The 23012-nt window shown below is 43.3% G+C and overlaps 2 protein-coding genes across 4 annotated transcripts in view; one reads left to right on the forward strand and one right to left on the reverse strand.

The window, feature by feature from the left end:
• Positions 1-22481, reverse strand: part of si:dkey-49n23.1 (semaphorin-3D) — a 69604-nt gene extending 47123 nt beyond the window's left edge. Inside the window, 1 exon segment of the mRNA XM_018686360.2 lies at positions 22281-22481. The gene's annotated coding sequence lies outside the window, so the exon portion shown is untranslated.
• dynlrb1 (dynein, light chain, roadblock-type 1) overlaps positions 1-23012 on the forward strand; it is a 231357-nt gene that overhangs the window by 197413 nt on the left and 10932 nt on the right. Inside the window, exon 1 of one of the 3 annotated variants that reach the window (XM_051067378.1) lies at positions 6695-6704. The exons of the other annotated variants lie outside the window; for them this stretch is intronic. The gene's annotated coding sequence lies outside the window, so the exon portion shown is untranslated. Of the gene's footprint in view, positions 1-6694; positions 6705-23012 lie in introns of those variants that run through there. 3 annotated transcript variants of the gene reach the window in all.

Here is a 23012-nt window from a genome sequence, read left to right on the forward strand (position 1 = left end):
CTCCTCATTGAGCAGCTGTGTCTACTTGATGAAGAAAACAGAAGCATGATAGAATGTTAAAAACGTCTCCAGTATTGTTCTGAAGAAGATTTAATTTGTTGTTTTAGTTAAAAATAATATTCCATGGAAGTAAAATATGTTGGTTCTTGGTCACAACATGTGCTTGTACTCAGGTGGATGGAAATGATGAAAGCGAGGGCAGTAACTTGACAGTAAATCTGACGCTGCAGGGGGGAAACAGTTTTTCTCTCTCACTGCCAGACTTCACTGATGTGTGGAGGAGAAAACATCCACAAAGAAAACACAGATGTTGAACAACAGGCATTTCTGAGTAGATAATCGTCTACATGAGAAGTTTCTGATGGTGTGTCCGACAATCTATCTCTACTTTTAATCTTAAATACTGAACTCAGAGTGGTGTCAGGGATAATGAAAAGTTATGGTTTGGGTTAAACTTGGTCTTTGCCATAGCTGTCATAATTACTACGGCCTGTAGGGGGCACCGTTACTGAAACCTAAACAAATGTTTTGAGGAATTTGCCTGGAACGACAGGATTATCTCCTCTCGTCTTGGCATGAGAGTCAAAACCTTGTTTTAACACACATGCACATCTGATCTGAGCATCGCTACGTCCTCAGAGCAGTCTGGATGCTAAGATGCTATCAGAAAGAGACGAGACAGGCTACTTAGCATGCTAACTTTAGCAGAAGAAGTGATAGAACTAGAAGGAAAACCTTGTTGCTGATGATGATTTCCACCACTGGAGGCAGCTCATGGTGAGTAGCAGAATAAAGTCTGATCTGAACTCACAGCGTTTCATCTAAACTGGTAAATAAACAGCTGTTGATGCTAACGCTGTGTAGCAATAACAGAAGTCAGAAATAGCTCCTTTAAGATTAGGGAAACATTTGGAAATGGGAAATAAACAGTGATCTCATATATCACTGTATTTTCTTACATGTTAATACAAAGCAACAATCAGTCTCTGAACATAAACATTTGGTGAAATAACTAACAGTCTCATTTTTCTTGGGGAGAGGAGGTTTTTTTAACTTATTTGCTTATTTGCTCTTTTTCTTCTGTTTGGAAGGATGGAGGGATTTGAAACACTTCGATCACACAGCTTTAAACACTGATCAAATGTGATTTCTCACATCTTCCTTTGAGACATGAGTAAATTCCATACAAATCTCAGCAGAGAGATGATGGAACAAAAGAAATCCAAAGAATTTCTGGGGCAGGAAATGACTTGTTTTCCGTGCAGGGATCAGTAATGTTTCAGGTGAAAACATTTTACCAACAGATGGATGTGAAACTATAGCAGTTAAAGGATGTCTGGTGTCAGTGTTGTACAGTCAGTGCAGCCTGTGTAAGTCATGATGTGTATGACTCAGTTTTAGGTGTTTTTTCTTTCCGAGGAGGAAATTATTGCAGGATTCTTGATTCAGAGTCAAACACATAAAAAGCTCATTTAGATGGAATTTACTGCAGCAGTGACAGTAATATATTCAGCAGTGGTTTGTTCACTGACAGGCAGGACCTGCAGTGGATACAGGCCTGCTGCCAGGAGGTTATACTTATTGAAAAAAACATCTAAATATCATAAGTTACTAGAATGAAATTTAAAGCACATTACAAACTTTAACTGTTAAATTCATCATGACGTTTTTACTTTTTGTGGACGACAGTAACTGTCCTCTTCAGGTTGGTCACATTTTCATTCTGAAATAAACCTCTTAAATCTCTGTTTATTTCTATGGAGTCTGGTCTATGTCATGATGAATAACATGAGATTATTTTGAGTTTTTAAAGCTCCACTGTTTCATTCCAGAGCCGTCCTTCTGATGGTTGCTTTGTGTTGGGTTTATCTGTGCTGTTGACTGGCTCTGGATTTGCTAACAAAGCTCCAGTTTAATTCCCATTGCTCGTTAGGGTTCCAGAGGTGGATCCTCCAGCCTATTTCATGGCTCAGAGATGTGACTTCAGAGTCAAAATGGAAGACGTCAGACTCTCCACAGAAAAGCAAAACAAAATTCTTGAATCCAGGACAACAGCGTGAGTTTTCCAAAGCTTTTCTCCTGAAAGGAACAAAAATGAAACTTGTTCAGTCTCCTTTGCTTCTACTGTGCAGATGTAGGTCAACAGGGAGGCTGGAGTTACATGGACCTGCACCTGTCCCCAGTTCAGACCCACCTGAGGACCTTTGTTGGTCATAATGTGAGTTCACATGAGCAGTGTTGGTTGGGTGCAGGTGATTTTCAGCCCTTTGTTTGGCCAGAGCCTTCAGCAGAGGAAGAGGAGAGCCATCTGCAGCGAGTCAGGACCTCAGCTCTCTATCAGAGTCCTGAACCGGCCTTGACCCAAAATCAACCTTTCATCAAAACCACAGTCCACTGAGCTACAACAACACTGTTCAGCTCCATTATCCCGAGCTCCTAAAATCACCTTACATGGGAGGGAAAGTATGATGAGATGAAAGAACACACCGGTTTTTTATTTTCTGATGAAAGACGTTGAAGTCGAGTGAGAGCCGCGCCCGAGACAAGTGCACATCTTGTTTTTCCAGAAGGATGACCAGAGCCGAGAGTCAAGACAAACAAACAGCATTGTGGGAACTGAGCTGCACTGTACTAGGAATTCTGGGAAGAGGAAACTATCTCTGTCTGTCTCTGATCACTGCTTCTCCCTCTCTATCTGTCCAAGGCCTCGAGGAAATATCCTCCCTCTCTGGGGGTTTCTGGGAAGAGGAAAAGAGCTGATGTCATCCACTTCCAGATGGCAGCGTAAGGAAAGAGAAGAATGGGAAATGGGCCCCTTGATTCTTACACAACTCCCATATCCTTTAAGTTAGTCACATATTCTTACGCACTCTTCAACCACACTGAGAGAGAAAAGGCTTTTAAAAACACACCTGCTGCCTGTTACTTATTTTTCATATAGGCCTCAGTTTGCGTGACACGAAGAACAAACATCCATTTAAAACACAACATCCAGTGTATGTGCTGGAGGCTCAGGCAGTGTCGGCCCTGATTTAAAGACAAGATAGAAGCTAACAGCCACTATCTACAACCACAACAAACACTGGAGCGTGAGGTAAAACAATGTTTAATCTGCAAGAACAAGACATTCAGAGCGTCTGTCAGGATCATGACATTACTCCTGTCACAGCTTAAATACTGGACCTACATTCATCAGGTGGACACGACCCCTGCTCCACATGAAGGATCAATATAGAAAATGTTATTATTTCACTTAACAATTAATATCTCCATAATTTCCAACAGAGCAGAACAGAATCCCACAGTGACTCAGTCCTGAACCTGGTGCAGTGATACTACAGGTGCAGCGTGAACATGTTCTTTTCTTTTAACACTTTGTTCCTGTCATTCTTTTCTTTTCATTCTTCCTTTTCACCAACACAGGAATGAAGCTGTTCCTGGAAGAAGCCCAGAAGGAAACGGTTGCTTATTGTTCGAGTGAGGGAACAACATAATTAGGCTGCACACAGAGAGACGCTGGGACCTCTGCTCAGGGAAAAGCACGAGTGTGTGTGTACTTCACATTTCTACCTGTTTTTGTGCACATTTCTAAAAGCTCTATGTGTGTGTGTGTGTGCCCATATAATCACTCATGTGCTGTAGTGATGTATGGCCACTGTCTGGTTAGATGGATGGCTGCTTTTATGTCTCAGCCGCTGCCTTTGGGGTTTGGGGAAGGGTGGGGTATAAAGAGCCGACCAGCAGGAGCCCTGCGTTTGTTATTCCCTCAACAAACTCCAGTCTGGAGGATTTTTTTCTTTTAGAGTGCGAGCTTTAAAAAAAAAAAAACCTCCAGGCAACCTGCAGCTACCTATTTAAAAAACATCAGTCACATCCAAACTTGAGTCTGAAAAGGGGGGATCTCTGCAGGGTTCCTGGCAACCTTTCAGAAGTTTTGAAAACTGCGACTCATTTAAAAAGGCCGAGCATCGATCAGGTTTATTGTTGCGGGCTGATTATGAGCAGGATCAGACTGAGTCTTGGCAAAACCTGATGTTGTTCATATTACAGGGCAACACTTGGTCCCATATTCATCACATGTTGCCAGTTAGGGACGCTGCATTAGTCATCAGGTATTTACCGTACGTGTTTTCTGTTGCCTTGTTTAGATTGTATTATTAAAAGCAGCTGTGCCTCAGCTCAACTGGTTTTTTCCTTCTGCATGTGGGTTTTAAAACCAAATGCTTTCTAATCCCTTATCACATCTTATTGTGTTTACCTTTCAACATTTGCAAGTAAAGTAGAATAAGTACAAATAAATGAAAGTGGTCTAATCACATCTGATCTGCTTCTCCAGCTGCAGCTGGAGATGTAAAAGGTTCATTAAATGTATGTGACACTGAATGAGCAGCTGTAGCTCCTGTTCTCCACCACACTCCAAATACTGAGGCCAACTCCTAATGTTGATCTGAATCAAAGCGATCAGCAGAGCGATGTGTCTGTCTGAAACTCTTCATTTAACTTGATCAGTGTTCAGTAGCTGCAGCTGCTCTGATCTGCTGCTGCGTCTCCTGGAAATGACATTTATATTCAGCTAAACTGTTATTATGACCAAAGCATATTTTATATTAAAGTAATAAGGATGTGTTGTTTATCTGTGTATTTGACAAGGTGCAGATATGTTGATATCAGTAAGACGTTCACAGACAACTGTCCTGCTAAAATATCTGATCCTGCAAAACAACATCCAGTCATAGTGACTGTTGGTGAAAGATCCTGGTCTGGTTTCAATCAGAAAAACCCTAACCCCAACCCACAGTGACTTCAGACACAACTGTTTATCTACATCAAACCAAAACCACCATCTCTCCCTGAACCCCGACCAGAGAGCTTCTGTTGTCTAACCCACAGACGGGACTGTGGATGTGACCCTGGTCTCTGGAGTGGACTCTGTACGTCCTGCATCCACCCTGACCACCTCCAGCTGACTAGAAATAGACCGCTTCATTTATTCATTTAAACAACCAGGAATAGGAACATAGTCTTTACTAATAAGAGTGAGGAGGGATAGATAGTTTGATGAGAGATTTTTAGAGTCTGAGGTTGACAGGTATTCAGGTAGGCGGATCCACGATGAAGCCATCTGAACCCGTCTTTACTGATTCTGAATTCAGACACACTAGAGCTAATCTTCACCCAGTGAGAGCCCCTAACCTGAGTTACTGACAGTGAGTCAGTACTGACATATTGCAATAACACAGAAGTCCATATGTTGGCCTGAGCAGTCGATAAGTCTTCAGTCCTGGCTGAAGCTCATAACAGCCTGAAATTCCAATCAGTCTGAGGGGACCTGTAAAGGCCGGTGTGCAGCGACGCTACGAAAAATAAAATCTAAATTTACAGGCTACTGCAGCATCTGGGCACAGAGATAAGGCTGAGTGCTGTGTGATTTAGAGCAGAGATACATGTCGGTCTGCTGAGCGGGTGTGGGTCAAACTGAAATATAATTTGACAGATGTGATCATTTGAATGAGCAACGACAGAGAGAGTTCAATAATTCTCATGATACAGGTAAAGAAGAGTTACTGTTACATCTCACGGTGACAAGAAGAAACAAATTCACTATGATACATCATCTCAGAACCAGAAATGTCTGCATGCAAATCCAGTGACTGCAAGTCAAGAAATCTGGACCAAAGAGGACCAGGCAAGTACCCGTCCTCAGAGCAGTGCTGCTGTAAAACCTGAGAGATCGAAGCTTTTCAGTACGCTCAGAAAAACACTTTTACATTTTCTGTGAACACACACATGCTCACTCACTCCACCACCCACCGAACTAACGCACACCCCCCGCCTCACACACACAGAGTAAGACAGAAAGTAGTCCCCCCTCATTAGGCGTCTTAGTGAGCGCTGAATGGAGCGTCTATTCACTGGACGTGGTGGGAACACTGGGACCAGCCGAGCAAAAAACAACCAACCAGCCAGGGAGGCAACCACACACCAGCAGACCCTCCCGACTTCGCCTCATACGAAGACAAAGACGTGAATGTGTGTGAAGCTTAAATTTCAAGACTTGTATCCCCTCGCTTTTCTAGGTTCTCGACCTCTTCTTGGTCCTCATCTTCATCCCCCTCCTCTGCTTCTCTCTGTGTTTTCTATAGAGAGGAGTCGTCTTAAAGAAAAGCTGCCTAAATTCCTCCTGACAGCTGTCACACTGAGCACGAGCAGCACAAACCCCCCATCAGCTGAGCTAACAGCTCGGCTTCACACAAAGCTAAACTCGCTGTGTGCAGAGAAACAGCAGCTTTGGCAACTAAACGGGAAAATAAATGAAAGCACAGAGAGGATCCTGTTTCACTTCTGATTCTTTTTGGAAGACTTACAGAGATTTTCAGTGGAGAAACCCACTTTGAAGTGCATTCTTCTGCACGCTGCAGTCTGTAACCTCTGTTAGAGAGACGACAGGTTTATTATCTTTTCATGCTTCAGGTGATGGAGGGACAGATCTGATTTCAGAAAACTCACAGACATGAAACTTAAAGCCAAAGAAATTAGACTGACTGCTAATATCAAAATGTTCAATAACTGTGTCTCATAATTTCCCACTGAGCTCGACTTCCTCCACCACAGACGACTTCATTTAAATCTTCATTTCTCTGCTGCACAGGTGCTGATTTACTCTCAGGTCCTCAGTGAGCATGTGTGGTAGTAGCAACACTGGAAAACTATTTTTAAAAAATAACTCTCCTGATGTTGGCAGAGTCTTGTACATTCACATTATTTTAGCTTGTTTTACTCTCTCCTTTCTCTATTGTCCTGTTTTTATTAGTTTACTTAAACTGTGTTACAGCAAAGGTCAGAATCAGAATCAAGTCAACAATCACACAGTAACATTAGAATCCTCACAGCCATCACAGCAGTCCATCAAATCCTACACAAAATATCAGAGCAGCAAAACCTATTGACACAAACATATCAATAAATGTGAAGTCAGCTTGTGAATATATGGAGGTAGAGTTAAAAATAAGAACATGAACTGCTCATTCAGATTTCATTCATTCACTCATTTTTTTCATCCCTTCACTGGGATTTAACTCTGGTCGATGTTTTTATTGTTGTTTTGCATTAAAAAGGAGCCACATCTCATTTCATGTGTGGCTGCAACAGTTTGTTTGTTTGTTTGGTGTATACATTTGTATATGTTGATAGAACAAGTTTTAAATCTAATCCACATCATCGTCATAGCAACTGATCAGAACTCAAGTCAACAGAGGCCTGTGTTCGATCGTTGCCAAGACGACAGACAACACCCATACATCAGTCAGTATGGAGCAGAGATACAACCAGAAACCGAGGTAAAGAGTCCTCTCTCATGGCAGCATTTTTGATCCATCAAAGTGACGAAGATGACTGTGTCTCATCATGTAAACAAACTGATAATGACTGAATACTCAGTCGTTATGATCAGGACTGATGTTGGTTAAAGAATTACCTTGGTGAAGTTTTTTTACCTCGGCTTTTTTGTCCTCTATTAACTTTTTTTTAAGATATACACGAGGGTTAGAAAAAGGACTGACCAGAGAAGAGCTGCAAAAGGCTCTGGAGGCTGGGAAGAAGACTCAGGACCTGCTCAAGAGGAAGGAGGAGATGCTGCAGGAGAGCCAGAGGGAGCTCTCAGCCCTCCAGAGAGACCCTTCGAGGAGAGATCGCGAAGCGTCTCCTCACCTCAGCTCGGCCTCGAGAAGGAACAACTGAATGAGTGCAGAAAGTGCAGGGCTCTGGAGCAGGACTTCACGAAGGAGCTCACTGAGAGGATGAAGAAAGACAGGGAACTGTCGTCCCCCCAGAAAGAGGAGACCAACATCTGGATGAGGAAATACGAGGAGGTGAAGGCCCAGCGCTGCAGCGACCTTCAGGAAAAACAAGCCGAGTGTCAGAAAGTGATCAGCTCCATCAGAAGAGGAGAATCAGATCGTTTCATTCCACAGTCTAGACCTGTTCTGTACCAAACCTCGATTCACTTAAGTACTAATTTAGCTCTAAATAAATGACTCTAAACTTCATCCTCAGCTTGTTTCATTAAAACTCAGAATGTCCTCATGTTTATCCTACAGAGAAAATACACGCTGTCGTCCAGGTTTTCTCTGGAGCGCTGCAGGCCAATGGAATAACTGTATGCAACTAAAATGTTGAGGGTGTGGTGGTTGCTCCTTTAAACAATGGTTTCTATAGGGGGAAATGAAGCAAAGGCTGCTCAGTGGATATGCATCATTGTATTAGGGGACGACACGGCCCAGATTTCTTTTCTAAAGAAATGTGTCAGCGTGGTGGTGGAGCGGACTGGAGCGCAGCTACAGTTTTAACGACCAATGACTGCTTTTAACCTATGGTTGAATTATAGGGGGGCCCTGAACCAACCTTTGAGCCCCCTCTGACCCCTCCCACCCTACTCTCACCCTCTGTCCATTGTGTATTTGCTCTGTCGCCACCACGTTCCCATTCAAAGCTCCAGCGATTCAGTACTACACACAAGAGACAGATTAAAAGAGAGATTTTTACAAACTGGATCAGCAGACTCTAAAACCCCTGGATCCTGCAGCTCCAGTTAGTGACACAGGCTCTCTGCACCAGATGAGCCAATAACACAGGACCTGCATTAGTGGTTTTAACATCTGTAACAAGTCAGTTTAGCACAATTAACCAATAGTACACCAGTGAAGTGGGGTTTAAGGGGCCACTTGGGAACTGGTTTCCAAGGTCAGTACAGATATTTTTATAGAGTTAATATCTTTTATAGAGTTAAACCATATTCAGATTTAGGCATCAAGCCGCCAGCAGAGTTTTATTTTTGTCAGCGTACACAAGCCTCAGACAAAGCATTCGTACAGTCATGTGACACTAAAACTCTCCAGTGACATCCAGACTGGTGAACCTCATTTAGATGTAGCAGCCAGCCACTGTGGCCACTGAGAAACCACTGATCACTTGGCCTTTGAATAAAGAATAAATTAAAAAGGAATGAAAACATTCTTGAAGAAACCAAAGTGAATATGAAATTATGCCGAGAGAGCAGTGATACTGTAGGTCACATACCAGCCAGTCTATCAGTCTAACCTCAAATAAAACCTTCACATGCAGGTTGGTAAGCTGCCAGAGAGGCAGCAGAGACAGAGAGAGGCTGCTTCGCTCTGTGTGAGACCTGTGTGTGTCCCCGTCGTGTATCTGTGGTTTGAATCTGCTGTGGTGATAAGGTATCAGAGGAGGAGAGATAATCTCCTCCCACTGCCTCCGTATCTCCCATCGCTCCGACACTGATCCCAGCTACACCCTGCACTCCTCCACACACACACACACACACACACCCTCATTCACACACATTAAAGGTAAGCAGTCGTAGATTCATATGGAGTATTCATACATAACTTCACCGATCTGAACAAATACGCACAACTTAATGCAACATTTTCACATTTAAACTCTCTACACTTAAAGATGCATTCAGTAATATTTTCACTTAATGAACTGACCCCAGTTCAGTCCAGGGTTGCTCATATTATTGACAGTCCTATTCGTAGCTGGACCAGACGTCCTAACAGAAAACTGCCTTCACAGAGTTCTTACACCTACACACAGAAACACACACAATCTGCTGTGTGTTCTATCTACATCTGGGTGTGTGTCTGTCCAAATGACACAAAACCATTTCCTGTTCTTTACAACTTGAACTTGTACTTTTAAAAAAATATACTGAATTCTTTCTGTTTCCCAGAGAAACTTTATTTGCTTCCTGCTCCTCAAATCAAAAGACACAATCAGACCTGCCTGCTAAAGTTTAATGTCAGGCACTAAAACGACACAAAGGCTGCAGAGTCTGTGACACTTTCCCACTTGACTGTTGTAAGAAACAAGTGGCTTTTTATTTTTATTACAGCTGTTAGACGAGCGTTTCCATCAGCTGCTCTTTTCCCTCAAACACCGTCCCAGGTTAGAGTCTGGATCCCAGCTAAGTTCAGCTCCATTGTTTCCCTCTGCTCAAATAATCAATGTGTGTGTAGATTTAGAGTCGGTTGTTCCTGGTGTGTGTGTGCAGGTATGTTTTTAATAAATAGTGTGTATCATCAGATTGCCTCTGAATGATTTTCATGTTCCCACACATCAAAAAATAGTTGTTTTTCTTGATGCCAGAGGAAACAGTTCAGCCTGGTTTACAGTAAACAGTCCTGGTGTGGTGAGGACGGTGGTGAGAAAGTGCAGAAGAAAATGAAGGGAAAACACAAATTATGTTGCAGATCAGCAGAGCGCTCGAAAGCAATCTACAGTCACATATACTGTACATGTAATATACACGTACTCACAAGTACAGAGGGAGGAAACACAAGGCTTTTCTAAATGGGAGCATCCCAGCATCACAGCCTGATCACAGACTGGACGGTTTCCAGTGAAGGGTGTGAGCTCAAACTGAAACAAACTCCGGAGCCTGAACTCGTCAGACTCTGAGCTCTGAGTGGAAATTTATCAGCTCTCTAACAATAGAGACAGCGACGGAGGAGTCGGTCAGACGATCCAGGACTGTGGTGCAGTACAGTTCAAAGAATGGCCTGTGTGTGTGTGTGTGTGTGTGTGTGTGTGTATGAATGGGTGGGGATATTGTGTAGATACGTGGATGAATTTTCCTGCCATGAAGGAGAGCTCCACCTTCATGCTCTCATATCATCGGTCTGTATGAAGGCAGAGGATCAGCGCAGGTTAGAAATATGACTCCAGGAGTAAAAGAACGGAGCCGTGCCTCCACTCTTTCACTACAACAAGAAAAAACTAAAGAATTTCAAAACTTTTAAATAGTCATTTGGGTTTAAAACTATTTATTTGTTCCTGTTTTGAAGCAGAGAATGAAACCACTTCAGCTACAGACCAGCTTTCATTATAAGATTCTTCTCCAGCATTAACCAAAGCATTTCCAGATTACTCCGCTTAGCCATAACTACACCCTGAGGTGCTGTGTGTGTGTGTGTGAGTGTGTGTGTGTGAGTGTGAAAGAGATGCAAAGATTAGAGACTTTTACAGGGAACGCCTGTATCTGTGCTTCACTGTAAAATACTTTCTTTGTGTTGTGATGTGGAGATTAAGATAAATTACATTTGAGTCTACAGATCATTATACTGATGTGTGATACACACAGTTTTACAGTGGATTTTTGGACTAGTGTAGTGATGTATTGTGTAACACAGTCCTTTGTTATCCCCATAAATACACATACAGACAGACACACACACACAGTTTTTTAAAGTAGCACAGAGCGTCTGAAGCTGTCTTTTAAATCTGTGTGTTTAATAGTTACCACTACCACAACACATACCTGACCTTTTACAGGTGTGTTTCGAGAAAAATGAAGTGTATCTCAGAGATGCATCCCGCCATGGAAACGCAGAAACAAACAAACCTTCACATGAACGTTGTTTAAGAGGTGAAGAGGTCACAAAGTAAAGAAAAGTCTTTAACCCTTTCATCATGTGGAGATCAGTCAGGTCGGACAAAATAACTGGATTCATCCAGAGAGTTTTCATGAGGTGTGAGATGTCGTTAATCTGGGTTCCTCTTGACTAAAGGTGGCAAACTGCTCTGCTTCTAAACTAAATGTACAACAGCTCACTGTTTATACAGCCTGACGTTCAGCTCTGCATCACATTCAGTTCAGTACAAAACTGGCTCTGTACACTGGTAGACAGTAAAGTCCTGATGTTTCAGTACTGCTCTTCATTCTTCTTCTGCTGTACTGACCAGCCCTCCAGTTAAATCCTATCTAACGCTTTAGTTATATGTTGAAGCAGGCTGTCCATGTTAATTATGTCATCTTCAACAAAATGCACTTTAACACGACACAGATGTCTCAGAATTCAGGGACGTCAAACTTTTGCAACACATCAGCTCAAACACTGGAAACCAGGAGAAACAGATGAAGTCGTTCACCAACTTCAACAAGATTCTTCAGTTCCATGCTCCTGAGAATATCATCTATCACTGACAAATGTTCAGAAGCTAACGTGTCAATTAATGACTCCACATCTGCTCAAAGCACAACACTGAGCGGAGTGTGTCATCAGCAACAGCAGCATTCTTGTGTTTAATCCAATATACTGTAAGTCTGGATCGACTCACAGAGAGAGAGCGGGACACACACACATACAGAAACACACACACACACCTTCCAGCCTCCTGCAGCAGTGGGCAGAAGAAACAATAGAATCTAAAATAAAGTCCTTCATGTCAACTACATTGTCCTGCAGAAAGTCAAATAAACTTTTCCCCTGAGGACATGACTGAAAACAAGGCCTTTCATTATCATATGTGTGTGTGTGTGTGTGTGTGCGTGTTAAGATGTACAGTGTGTTTATTCTCCATGTGTATGCAGTGATTCTGGACTGTGTACGTGTGCGTGTCCCAGCCTGTTATTTTCATACTTGTATAGACAAAGCAGAGCCCAGCAGGGACCCGACAGTGATGCAGAGGAACCAAGGACACGACTACAGAACTGAGCTGCGTTTGGAAACTGTACAGTAAGCAACACGTGCAGATGAATGTCTGAGGTAAAATATGTCTGTGGTGTGTGTACTGAATATGGAAATGTTGGTTTCTGAGACACACAGCAAGGTAGGAAACTAATGTCACAGGATATTTTCTGCCTTGTTCATCTGATTTTTTGGCATCAGTGGGTGAATTTCAGCATTGCACTTGGACAGATAAGTTAAACACATCTGTCTTGCAGCTGGAAAGTGGCAGCAGACGGTTATCAAAAGTGACTGCAGGACTTTAAGTGTACACGCAAGCAAAAACTTCACCGCAGTGCCACAACACGACCGGATCATCGGACTGAAACCTTATTTTATTTTGTTCTTTCAGGTTGACATCGTGCTCAGATTTCTGTTTGGGAGCTCAGTTACTTTATTGTGTTCTGCCCTTTAACAACAACAACAACGGACATCATTATGAGCTCTGGTTGCGACTGCTCGGTGCAGTTACCTTTAAGACACTCTCCTGACATATTTGAAGAAATAACAATACAGTCTGAACAATAATTTCTTTTAAAAAATGAGTTTGAATGAGTGAAAGGTGACTGAAGGTCAGTGTTCACAGTACGACGTCCAACCACAGGCCAGAGGTTATTCCAGTAACCAACAAACTAATCTTAAGGATAAGGTTGTTATAATTACAGATTGTGAAGTTAGAAAGAGCTGAGTTATGGTACAAACATTGACTCAGGGATGAAAATTACTGCACGTTTATAAAACTTTAAGAAACCTAAGAGACTGCAGAGGACAGTTTCATGGTTCAACACGTGTAAAAAGTGTGTGTTTGTTGGTGTGTGTCTACTGTGTGTCGCGCTGGGGTCGCTTGGCGCCAGCTCCCAGGTTTACTCAGATGGTTACAGAGGGGAAGGAAGCGTTTGGCTTGGCAGAAATACTTTATTGTTGCCTCAGGCCTGATAAGAGGTTATTAATTAGGAGGCTAGACAAACACAATAATACAATAGAGTCTGATAGTGGTCTGATAGAGCTTCTGTTGGGGAGGGGGGCTGTTTGTGTGCCAGCTTCTACAGGCACACAGACAGATGTTCTTTGGGTGGCTGTGATTTTGTGTGTGTGTACGTGCCTTTTGTTCTTTTTCCAACACAATGAGAGTAAATAAAGGAGAGAGAGTTATTTTAGAAATAAGCCTGAGCATGACAGCAGCCATGAAATCAGACAGACTGTGATGTTACAGACTGGAAGAACATCCAGCTCCAAAGTGACAGTGAATTTATGTAATATGTAATTTACATAACGTTTTATCTGATTGTTAACGTGTCAGTCAGTACCTCCGATCATTATTACTATTAATATCATTATCATTATCATTATTAGTCCGAGCTTTGTGAAAGTTCAAAAGCAGAAAATTATACAAAATATACAAAAAAAAAACAGTAAAAACTGAGAAGGACGACATTAATCATGGAGACAGTGTTGAAATTCAACAGTAACAGAAAATAAAGAATTGGTATCTAAGCGGGTGATTAATAGCAGCTGGTGGTTATCAGCCTGTTTGATTTGGCAGCACCAAGCCTCCTTTCTAAACACTGATAGGTTTCATAAGCACTGTACTGTATTAAAATCACATTAAGATACATTCATCCTAAACTGTTATCACACTCATGACATAAGTGTCTGATCTCATTCATGTGATCACACATCTCAGCCACACTGGTGTTAAATTACTTGTGTACATTAGGAGAGATGAACTGTTACCTACACTTTTCATCAGAGGAAATGAAATCAAATGCACTTTCACTCTCTCCACCTGTGACTGTCTTCACATTTGGATTAATACTTGTGAACGGAGTCTGACTCTGGTCTCTGGTCCGGCTGTGATCCTGTGTGACTGTAAACTATCAAAAGACTATTTACACATATGAACTCATGTCTAGACTCAAACATGTTGATGTTTGAAATTCAGATTTGATAAACTTTACAAGCTGCAGGTGGTTTATTTCAAACTGAAGCAGGTGATGAAGCGGTGGAGCTCAGTGTGGTGGAGAAAGGATTCAGTATCTCTGATCCCTGACGGTGCTTCCTGTTTTAAAGCGCACTGCTTCTGTATAAAGACCAGAACAGCCACAACATTAAAACTGGCAACTGGTTTTACAATAATTCCAATTTTCACTAACCCGAAACAGAAATAGCACCAACATTATTAACCTCAAACTCTCTGTATCATCTCACAGTCAACTTCTAACATTAATCCAAACCAACACTGTGATATACTAAGTGTAAAAATGGCTGAGTGACTGACAGACAGACAGACAGAGCCCAGACCACCCAGACAGGCTAATATCAGTGTGTCTGTCCCGGAGGACGTGACAGCTGAGCAGAGCAGGGTTTACATATCAGCTGGAGCCAAGATGGCGGGTCACTGCAGAGGATGTACTGCTTTAAACCGAGGGTCAGGGCCCAGCGTGGGTCACTGGCCTGGTTCTACTGGGGCCCCACCATGACAACAGTGGAAGTGATTAGCTCTGAAATGTCATGTTCACCATGAGAAAAAATGTTGTTGCTTCGTCCATAATTACTGACAGAGAGAAAAGAAAACAAAGGCACTGGGCTCTAAAAGTCTCAGTCATGCTAGCAGCTCTGCGAAGCTGCACACAGCAGCACTTTGAGCTAAATGCTAACATCAGAGCGCTAACATACTCACACTGACATAATGTTCAACATGTACAACTGCTTCCCAGCTCTACAGCTGAGGCTGATCGGTGTGTGTCTCTCTCTATCTCCTCCACACACAAACACACACTCAGGAAACAGCAGAGGAGGAAGGAAAAACAACAAAACACACACAGAGCATGCTAACGACCATCGACCACAATAGGGCCATTCTGCAGCCGCGAGTGAACATCGCCTGGAGGACGGACGGACACACACTTAAACACACCAACTTCCATGGCAGTGATTGTCCCAAGGTTGGAGCCACTTCAACATAACAGACTCTTACACTCACAAATGATCGCACATGCATTCAGAGACAGACACACACTGTGTGCACAACAAGGCCGAGAACTTTCCCAACCCTCAGTGAGTGTATCACCTCCAACAGAAACACACACACACACACACACAGGCTGAAGAATAACATTTTACATGAACTGATGAATCCACAGTCTCACTCTCACTCCCTCTGTCTTTCATTGTCTCTCTCTACAGGGGTGTGTGTTGTGTGTCTTGTGTCCTTTCACTCATCCATTAAAAGGTGGGGAATTTCTCAGCTTCACAAAGGTGTGTGTGTGTGTGTGTGTGAAAGTGTGAGTGTGTGAGCTCTCTAAACACACGAAGGTCCCAGAGCTGGATGACTGTGGGCTGGAGGAGGAGGAGGGGATCTGTTTAATAAAACAGGACCTTTCATGCAGGATGAAGAGGATGTTATTCTGGGCTCTTCATCAGTGTGGTGTGTCTGCATATTTTGTGTGTGTGTGTTTAGCTGTGGTTTCAGCATGTATGACATTTTAATCGTGGCTTTGAATGTTTTATTGTATTGTGTTAACCCAGGGATCAGCCTGAATGGGCAACAACGGGATGATGAAACTCCAAGCAACACTAAAAGCATCACCTGCTTTCATTCATTCAACAACCACGAGGTGACGGGTGGGGACGCCTCTGCTGACTCAGACCACTACTGTGTGGTCGGTGGAATTCATTTCTGATCGTACAGCTTGACTTAGAGCCGGAGAATCAGGGAACGGTTCTTCTCCCTCATCAGCTACTTTCTGTGGCGTCTCTGAGCAAGGCACTTAACCTTAAACCTTCCCAGTGGAGCCACAAAAGGCTGGAGTGGATCTGAAACAGAGCATCTGCACATTCATTCTCCCAGAATCAAATATACTGAAGCTGTAAAAATGTCTGGTGAGAAGATGTGAGTCTGTATGAGAGAGTGTGAAACGTACGAGACTAACGAAGCACTGTGTAATGACAATATGAATATAATGCTTTTTCTGAGTTTGAACAGTTTTAATATTACAAAGACAGATTTTACATCTCCAAAAAATGGAAAATTATCAATCATGATTCTCAGACATTCATGTCCCGGTGCCGCTGAAGATGGAGAGTGTAGTTCGTCATCAAACTGCCGGTCTGAAGAACGATGGCACTGTGCTGGTAAATGGTTGAGAATGAATTGCTACCCAAGTGAAGGAGTTCAAGTTCTCAGGGTTTTGCTTCCCACTGAGGGGGAGATGGGACTGTTGTGCCAGGCTGCGGATGGTGAGGCTGTTATTTTACCACTTGATCTACGTTCCAACACTCAGCCTTGGTCATGAGCTCAGAGAAGTGACCAAAAGAATGACACTGCACATATAAGTGGTAACTGGAAGGAGACCGCAGGGTAAAACCATAATGTGCTGGGGAGATTAATTATCCCATCTCTGGGAATTCCTCAGGATCCTGCAGAAGGAGCTGGGTGGAGGACATCTGGGTTACTTTGCTCAGACTGCTACCATCACACCCAGAGCTCTGCTCTGAGTGTGTTGAGAGGACAAGAGCAAAGAGTAAAATATAAGAAGCCAACACACGACAGAAAGAAGTCACAGATCTGCACACATCACCCATGATCCAAGCCACCAAACGACACGGTTTGATTTTAAAAACACAGCCTGACATAAACAGGGTAACGCCTGAGACGCTGCTGGGATTTCTAATGGCAATCAATTAAAACCCAATCAAGGCACTTTAAGGAATAACTGTGATTCTCACTGTGGGAATAATCAAAACTAACTCAGTATCAGAGACTTACAAACTGCACAAACTGTCCCTCTGAAGGAAGACATGATTTCATCAGCCTGGGTCTGCAGGTATTTCATAAACGTGGAGGGGAGTTTGGGTTTCTTTAAACGAAAAGAGAAACCCTGATTTCCTTCATTAGCAGTGACAGGGTGACATTAGCTTGGTGTGTGTGCAGCTGGACTGGGGCGTAACACTGAACGCCATGTTGTTTTATCATCAATCTTGTTCATAAACGACGACTCTTGTTCTGTACAGCTAAGTATGGGAATGAAACTACAGTAATTCAGTGTGTATGCAGGTGTTTGAGGCAGCATAAGTTGTAGCTATCGGGTAGGTAAAACTGTTTTCAGTTCAGGACACAAAATGTAATGAAATCCAGTTAAAGCATGAATAGTCCCACACACAGATCCCTGCTTGTAACGATCATAAACATTTGGAGACAGTTTTTTATTTCCACAGCAACAACAACAGAGCTGCTCTGCCTCTCTGCTCTAACACAGGCTTTCCAGCCTGGACTGTGGACATAAAGCAGGTTGAATCCATAGATTCACACACATTAAAGCTGAATTCTGACCCTACCATCTGCTGCGTCAGCAGAAACCCAGCTCCATCAGACCAGGTGACGTGGAGTGGTTATCCGAGCTACCACAGACGTTCTGTCAGCTCCAACGAGTCTGTCCAATCTCCTCTGACCTCTCTCCTGAATAAGGTGCACAGGTGTTCCTAATAAAGTGCTGGGTCAGTTTACATTTTTCACTCTCATATCTTAATCTTACTGATTCAGGAGCTGTTTGCTCAGTAAAAGTCGCACACCCACACAGCACGCCACAGTTCATTTACTCTACCAGGTGATAAAAACCGCATTTATTGCATCTTTAAGTGAGTGAATTTCCACCGACATTCATCACACATGATGTCCCCACCTCACCATAAACTCACCCACTGAGGATATAAAACGTTTACAAGTGACTTTGTGAAATGGACCCGGTCCCTGATACTGACTCGCTGCACACTGTCAGCTCCTCCATTAAAAGTGATGTAGAGTCTCATTCTGTCTCTGTCCCACTTCGGCCTCAAAGAGCCAGACTCCTGCACTCGCTGGCCCTGAAGTCTTAACTCACTCTAACAGCCCACATTAGCCTTTATCATGCAGCAGGGACACATGGATGTGATGAGATGTTTACGAATACTGAGGGTTAAAGGTCAAATAAAAGCTTCACAGAGATTTGTATTTTGTTATCGCACGACTACAGTGACAAATTAGAACGTCTGCCTGAGCCAATCAAAGCACACATGTACAAACACACATACACATTTACTCAACTATCAACACTTGATAAAATATAGTTATTTGTATTATATACACAATAGAATCACAATTTCCCACAATCCAATGAGACGTCTTTAAATGTCCTGCTCTGTCCACTCCCCAAAACATTCCATCTGATATGAATCATTAGAATCTCGAAACAAAATGATTAATCAGGTATTTATAGTCATCTTCATTAATGAGGATTCTGACAATTATTTCCTCCATTAATGGATCAATTGTTCTTCATGTTTTCCACTTTTCAGGAGCTGGGTCCTGCACAGTTTTTGGCATCTCTGCTCAGAAAAACAACTGATTCATCGATTATTAAACCAGTTGCCAATAAATTTTCTGTCAATCAGCCAATCCAGTCATCAACCAGTCGAGTGAATGATGAAGTAAAAAGACTGAATGATTAACTGTACAGCAGTGATACAGAGCGGGAGGTGAAGGCAGAGCTGACGTCAAACCCAGAACGAGGAGAATGGAAAACAGACGTGAGGGTCAAACACATGCGCAACCTGTATGAAATCTGGGCATTCTCACAGAGGAGATGCCTTACATCCATGGAGAATCAGAAGCACATTCCAGCGATGCTTTGGGGAAGGATCTAATCCAACTATAGGAAACATATTTTATAATACGATACAGCTCTGTGCCCGAAGGTTAGAGAAACCATCCTGTGACTGACGGGACACATGTTCAAATCTATTACAGCCAACATTTCTATCAACCAAGACCTGAGGCCTCACTCTGAATAACAAAGCCAACCTTTAAATATCTGAAGGTGAAGATCTTGCACTTGGTACAACTTCAGAAAACCTCATCAGAGCGACAGGAGCAGACTCAGATGTGGATTTGTTCCAGCTGAAGTGAGGAAAAGATGCATCTGCAAACTGAAGAGGTTTCAGCTTGAGCTAAAAGTTCTGTAAAGATGCAAGAAGAAGAAAGCAGGAAAACGAGAGAAACTGAGAGCTGTGAGTTGTCATCTACAGTACATTTCTACTCCGGCTGCTTGCGATGAATAAAAACAGGCAGCAGATTTAATCAGACTGTCATATTCCTGAGGCAAACGTTTCCTTTGTGTTCAATCTGCAAACAGTTTGAGTTGATGTTGGCACAGAAGAGTCTCGCTGGGTCAGAGAACGAGACGTTGCAGTGACTGTATGAATGAATGGCAGTGTTGGTTGGTCCGTCTGAATGTTACAATAACAGGTCGATGCTAACATTAGCATTCATCACACAGCACAGCTGAGGCAGAGGGGGCAGCACCAGAACTCCAGGGAACCCTGAAAGCTGCAGCCTCACTCTGTGCCAATGACTGGTGCTGTGTTTCTGTTCTCCTGGCAGCTGATTCAACCAGGCACCTTACAAGGGATTAAAGCCTTTCTATTCAGATACCACCTCGATTTATTAGAAGCACTGGACGATTCCTGATCGACCTGCTGGATATCTCTGGACGTGCACTTCCTCCATGTGAGATGCTGATGTGGATCGAAGCAGCTGTGGTGTGTGATATGTTAATGTGGACCTGATGCTCCAACAATAACACTGTAAAACCCCACTGGACAAAAAACCCACTAACATCCACTCACATTTGGCGTCTGTCTCAGGAGTGAAATATACAATCAGCACTGTTCTCTCATTCCCAGGTCAAATGACACGCAGTGATGGAAACATGACACCTGGGGGGACATGCTAAGTTCCACTGCTGTGACGTTCGCTGAAGCTGTCATGTAAACAGGAGCAGTTATTGTTTAGTCTGTGGGAACGACGTGCAACAGCGATTCAGTTCTTCATATGGAACGCTGCAAGATACAACACTGGCAAGACCTGATTCAAGGAGAGGAGGAGTCACTGGCCGCCATGCTGTCTAAGAAAATAATAAAACTCATCTTTTCATCAGGTTCACCTGCTGAAGTCTTTTAATCACCAAGTTAAAGTGTGTGGTGTTGTTGTCTGTGACAGGACTGCAGAGACAAAGAGAAGTAACAACATTAGAAATGAGTGATCTGCTGTAACACAGAGGAGGTCCTGTCAGCTTTGTCTCTGGATGTGTATTAGATTCAGCTCTCGCTCTCTTTATTCTGTATTAAAGCTCCAGACTGATGAGTCACCTAAACAAAAAGCCAATCAGGAGTGAAAGTGAAGCAGACCTTAGGTGCTGCAGCTCAGCCCGTTTTGAACTTCACCTCTCTTTGGCCAGCAGCCATCAGATAAGACTTTGTTGATTTTACTCCTGGAGCGATGTGGCGGTCGACTCGATTCAGCTTTTAAAAACAAAAACCTGCCGCACACTGAGCGATCTTTATCTGCGTCGCTGTGTCTCTCGTTGTGGGTCAAAACCTCCTTTCTGTCAGTTGTGTTTTACACTGCGACGGCCTCCCTCCTTCTCAGTCACTCGCTGACTTCCACTGAGGTTTACCTCCTCATCACTTCACTCAGCAGCGGGGTGGATAAAGCCGCTGTGATACCCCTCTCCACTGGAGGACCCTGACTGAGAGGGAGTCAAGTAGCTTAAACAGGCTCTACTCAGCTCTCAGCAGAATCACACACACAGCACCTGAAGCTCCAGGATTTCATCAACATCCAGAGACAAGACAAACACACACACATCCCACAGGTGGCAGCGCACCAGCGTCACTCTTTTATCATCACTACAGCAGCACTACCGTTTGAGGGGAGACACAATGACACAATACAGCCAGGAAAACAACAATCTCCACACACACACACACAGAGAGAGAGGGCAGGAAACAGCAGCCCCACACACAGATTGTACAGCAGAGGGGGTGTTGAACTCCATAACAGGAAAGGCCTGGACAATTGGGGGAGGTTTACTCACAGCAGAGACACAAACAGACAGAGACAGGGACGGGGACAGGCTGTACTGTCTGATCCCTCTGTAATAAACTCAGCAGCAGGTTTCTGAAACGTGTCTGCAGGTGAGGCGGCAGCTCCGTCGTCTCTCTGACCTGACTGAAGCATTTTCTTTGGCTGGAGTCGGTCCTGAGTAAAACGACTCATTCAGAGAAGGGCAGCTCGCCACAGAAAGACACCAAGCAACTGATTTTACCAACACTGTGAATGATTCAATGAAAAACAGCTGAATCGAAACTCTCCTGAAAATCCTCTCTAACCACCCAAACCTCAGCAAGGACTCTTAAAAGCTTCTCAATGACCTGCAGACGTTTGGCAAGAAGACCAGGAAACTTCTCAGTGACCAAAACCTCTGCAGGACTCCAGGAACGTCCTCGCTGACCACCTTAGACCTCTACATGAACCCATGGAGGCTCATTAATAACAAATATCCTTCAAAGACCTGGACGTCTAAACTCTCTGGAGAACTCACCTCTGAAAGCCTGAGATGATCACTGAGAACATCAGTGACCACTAGACCTGCAAAGACCCCCGGAAAGTCTCAGTGATTCTCAAAACCTCTGGACTCTGATGGCCACAAAATCTGCTACAAGAACCCCTGGAACCACCAAAACTCCAAAACCTCCCAGGGAGAGCTCACAGCAGAAAACCTTTCTTTTTAAAGTCTCAGTGTGTCTTGTTACAGATTTAAATAAAACGGTCCCTGCTCTCCATCCGGAGTCTCATTCACTCCCTCGGTATTTACCCCCCGAGCGACAGCAGAGCATCAGCAGACACATCTCAGAGTACAACTTGTCAGCACTCACCGACCAGGACTTTGTCAGGTCTGGTCTGAGGATCTCTGGGCTCCGAGTTATTCCACCTCAGCTGACAGGAACAAACTGATCCGGGACGAGATGCGGCGGCCGGCGGGCAGGTCAGTGTCGAATCACCTGGAGCCTCCACGCGCTATAAACAAATTAAAGACATGTGGGCAGGCGGCGGAGCCACTCCCTCACCGAGTGACACCGTCCCTCTGCTGCGTTCACATGCTGCTGGGAAGATACAAAGTCTCCTACTTTTCCTCTGTTATAGATCATTACAGCACCTTTCATACCCAGCGAACATCCAGAGATAAAGAAATATTATTATCAGTTCATTCTAAGATCATGTCACGGTATAAATTAGTATTAATGTTCCTTTAATCTGATTTTTTATGTATTTATTTGTCAGTGAATGTTGCATGTCAACACTGATTGTTGTTTTCTTTATTTTCCTCAGCTCGTTCTGTCATTCTCGTCATTTTTCTACATTTCCACAGAACAGTTATTTCCAACAAGGAGAACATGAGTCAGAGCTGCTGATCAAATATCATGTGATGTTGTTGTTGTATCATATTCAGATCAACACATTCAGTCAAACCTTCTGTCTGACTTCACTCTCAGGGGCTCTGGACATTAGGGGTCTCCAGTCTGAATTCTTACATTTCCCACAGCACATGATGTCAGTAAACATGACTTTGAATGTACTTTATTTTAGAAAGCAGAGCTCCCTCTTGT

The sequence above is a fragment of the Lates calcarifer genome, unplaced genomic scaffold (assembly GCF_001640805.2).
Source record: "Lates calcarifer isolate ASB-BC8 unplaced genomic scaffold, TLL_Latcal_v3 _unitig_1631_quiver_445, whole genome shotgun sequence".
NCBI classification, from domain to species: Eukaryota; Metazoa; Chordata; class Actinopteri; family Centropomidae; genus Lates; species Lates calcarifer.